The sequence below is a fragment of the Arachis ipaensis genome, chromosome B10, assembly GCF_000816755.2.
Source record: "Arachis ipaensis cultivar K30076 chromosome B10, Araip1.1, whole genome shotgun sequence".
Lineage (NCBI taxonomy): Eukaryota > Viridiplantae > Streptophyta > Magnoliopsida > Fabales > Fabaceae > Arachis > Arachis ipaensis.
The window spans coordinates 37,024,645-37,028,949 of record NC_029794.2 but is presented as its reverse complement, the minus strand read 5'-3'; the positions used below and the strand labels follow the sequence as shown (position 1 = coordinate 37,028,949).

Here is a 4,305-nt window from a genome sequence, read left to right as displayed (position 1 = left end):
TTATGTCGTCAATATATCAAAAATAAATTCATGTTTCCCTTGCTACTTCTGTTTTAATAATATTTTTGGTGTTGTTAAGAATATAAGCCTAGAAAGCCATATCTGGATATGCATTATGTTTTAGTTCATTTTCAAATATTACTAGAAACTTCTCAAGTTGTTAATTTCATCTCTTGCCATTTTAATGTACACGTTACACCCTCTTTGGTCCATCCATTGCTTCAATAATTTTCAGCCTCAATGTTAATGAGGTAGAATTTGGCATTACTTAAAGCATGAAATATTTTATTATATTTTTATATTTATTTATTTTTTGCTACATCACACATGACCACACCCATGCATAATTTATTGTTTGTCTATTGTCCTTGATAAGGACATGAATGATATAGACAAAAGTCACTGGATAAATATGGAGAAGCAATGAAAATGAACCAACAATCAATGTATATATATTTTAGATGAGTTGCTTGTAGATTTTGAATCTGTAATTTTTCAATTTTTAGATGTGTGTAGTTTTGTTTGTTAATATTTTTTGGACGTGTTGGTTGATTATTTGTTGATTTTATTGTTCTCATAACAGGATCAATGCAGATGAGTCATCCCCCAGCCCTACCCATTTTGGCTGCCTTATTCAAATCTTCTGTGTAATCATTCATATATTTAATTATTTTCCCCCTCAAACCATAAATATCCTTTTTAATAATGTTAAGAAAATAAAAAAATATCGTCAAAACTTATCTTATTTAATATTTATTAATTATTATAATAATTAATAAATATTAAATAAGATAAGTTTTGACGATATTTTTTTATTTTCTTAACATTATTAAAAAGGATATTTATGGTTTGAGGGGGAAAATAATTAAATATATGAATGATTACACAGAAGATTTGAATAAGGCAGCCAAAATGGGTAGGGCTGGGGGATGACTCACACTGACATTATTTTTGGCAAATTTGTTTTTATTCCATCTAAGGCTTCTTTGAGTCTTTGAAGTAAGCAACCTGATTACCTCTTCCTAATCTTTCCCAATAAATCGTCCTGGTTCATGTTGTAGAGAAAAGATAGCATCAACTATATAAAAAAGCCCCTAGGCTACATGATTATTCATCACCAATCCTCCCAATTAAAAAGGTAATAACAGTGAAAGAAAACATTTCAACCAATCATGGGTGACTTGGGAGAGTTTGATTCATCATTCATTCAGGCCTTAGAACACAGGCCAAAACCCAATGCTACTGAAGCACAAGGGATACCCTTGATTGATCTGTCACCCATTAGTTGCCATGAAGATGTTGAAACAAACTCAGAAACTGACCCTGCTTCCATTGAGGAGCTTGTCAAACAGGTTGGAAGTGCCTGCAAGAACTGGGGTTTCTTCCAGGTGATCAATCATGGGGTGCCTCTTGATAGGCGCCAGAGGATCGAAGCGGCGGCGAGGGAGTTCTTTGCGCAGAGTTTGGAGGAGAAGAGGAAGGTGAGGAGGGATGAGGTGAAGATAATGGGATACTATGATAGAGAACACACAAAGAATGTTAGGGATTGGAAGGAAGTGTTTGATTTTGGTGTTGAGGATCCAACTTTGGTTGCAGCCTCAACTGATCCTGATGATGATAGTGTTGCTTATTGGACTAATCAGTGGCCTGAATACCCACCCAAGTTCAGGTAAATTATGTTTCAAGCTGTAGTAATAACGAGTTCTATACAGTAGCTAGTTTATAAGTTAGTGCTACTTATAGCAGATAAAGCGCAAATTTATAGTTACATCTTTTGTGATTTGTTATAATTCAAATTGACTCCTCTTCATTTCTAAGATATATGTTGACCACTCTTGAGATTTTGGTAATACACTTTAGTATCTTTATGTTTTGTAAAATTACTAAAATATAACGAACATCACTAACTCGGTCTTTTTTACATAACCGGTTCTAAATCCGAAAAAATGAATAGGGTTGTTCGGTGTATGATTGCCAATGTAAAACAGTGTCACATTCCAATATATGACCATGACGCAATGACGTCTTTAAAGCTATGTTGGGTTGTGTCAGGCCTGCGACAGCCAATATAAAACAAGGTCCATATCAAAGCATGGACACAACGCAATGACGTCTTAATCCATATAGACGACCTTATTTAGTGGGAAAAAGGCTTTGTTAAGTAACTATAACGAACATCACTAGAGTGATTTAGAAGAGGTTAGTACCACAGAAAAATAGAAAGTAGACATGATAAATTTCACCATACCTCAGGCAGTGTTTGGTACATGTTTTAGGAGCAAAATTAAGATAGATCAAAGTAGAGAGACAAGAAAATTATCTTGCTCTTTGGTAGATAAATACATTTTGTTTATTTATAATTTCTGTTTGTCTCATTTTCTAAATAAATTTGTATCTTTCAATATTTTTGTATTTCTGTTCTGAGCTAGTTACCAATTAGGACTTTAGAAAGATCAATGATTTTTTTCTAGAAGGTCGTAAATTTGATATAACTGAAAATTTGTTCATAATAATCTGTTTTATCTTTTCAATCTTTTTGGCTATTGAAAGCAAAGAGGTTCCATGAATATTTCAAAGATCAAACAAGTACCATTCGACTCAACTACTACCCACCATGCCCTTCCCCTGAACTCGCTCTTGGGGTTGGACGCCACAGGGACAATGGAGTCTTAACAGTGCTATCTCAAGATGAAGTTGGAGGTCTTCAAGTTAAGCGACGAACAGATGGAGAGTGGATTGGAGTGAAGCCCACACCAGGTGCCTTTATCATCAATGTTGGTGACATAATGCAGGTAACACACTCATGTGAAGTGTCTCGTCTCTGTGTCCGTGTCCGTTGGGTTCCCGATTATCTGATATGCAAGTTCTCTTCTTAAGAATGAAGGAAATTAGTGATTATTGAAGAATGATTATGACATGGTAATTATGGTAGGGTATATGCTATTGTCAACTTTTGATGCAGGTAGTTAAAATCTAGATTTTACTTCAAACGTTGAAATAACTAAGTGTAAAACATGAAACAGTAAGGAACATAATTTGAATCATAAAATCGCCTTTTCTGGTAGAAATTATCAGAATTCATTGAGTTATTCAAAATCGTAATATCAGAAGGTTTTGAATTTTGTTGTAGGTGTGGACCAATGAGGCTTACAGAAGTGCAGAGCACAGGGTGGTAGTGAATTCTGTGAAGGAGAGGCTTTCAATTCCATTCTTCCTCAACCCAGCTCACTACACTGAGGTGAAACCACTTGAGGAGCTCATAGATGAGGAACACCCTCCCAAGTATAGGCCATATGTTTGGGGCAAATTTCAAGTTATTAGAAAGCGCAGTAACTTCATCAAACTCAATGTTGAAAACATCCAAATTGATGATTTCAGGATAGCACATTAACAAGGCTGGTTAATTGGAATATAATTAGGAGGCTATCCAAGTTACTACTATTATTAATAAGGACATCACTTTAATAAAGACACTAAAAATATTTTTTTTTTTTTAAGATGTTTATATGTGTCATGTTTCTATTGGACATCTTTGTTAAATCGGTTAATAATTTATTTTTTAATAAATCAGAACAAAATGGGTTTATTATAGCAACAATAATAAACTCAATTGTCTGCATTATAATTAGACCCGATTTGATCCGATCTAATTACACGATCTAAATCGAATATTTTTAAATTTTTTGATAAAAAAATAAATATATTTTTGACTTTTTGTTTTGCAAACATTTAAATTCCTAAAAACTTAAAAATACAATTAAATCCCTAAAAAAATTGGATTTATTGTTATTGTTATAAAAAAATCAGTTTTATTATAATTTGTTAAGAAATTAAAAAATAATCGGTTCATTAATACGTCAAATAATAATGCGGTACATAAGCATCTTTACAAAAAGACGTTTTACGCATCTTTATGAAAACATCCCCTGTTAATAAAAGGTGATTTTTGATGAAAATGTATCTTTTCAATTTTTTGAATAATTGAGAGAATAAAATATAATCTTTAATTTTTTAATATATTTTTTTGTTTTATTTATAAAATTAATAGTAAAAGATTATATTTTATTTCCCCAATTATTAAAAAAATTGAGAGAATTCATTTCTAATTAATCATCGTGTTTCTGTATTTTAAAATGCGAATTTTTTCTTGTCTTTCTGGTATAAGATGTCTCGTGTTTTATAGGTTTATTCTCTCTGCACTTGATGAACATGACACTGCCACTAAATTTACTAATAAATCTTGTTGACTTTCCTCGTAGCTTCAGGTATATATATTATTAGATATAAATTTATTTGGGTATAACC

At 32.2% G+C, this 4,305-nt stretch overlaps 1 pseudogene; it reads left to right on the top strand.

Moving 5' to 3' along the window:
* Positions 991-3,526, top strand: LOC107623344 (annotated as a pseudogene).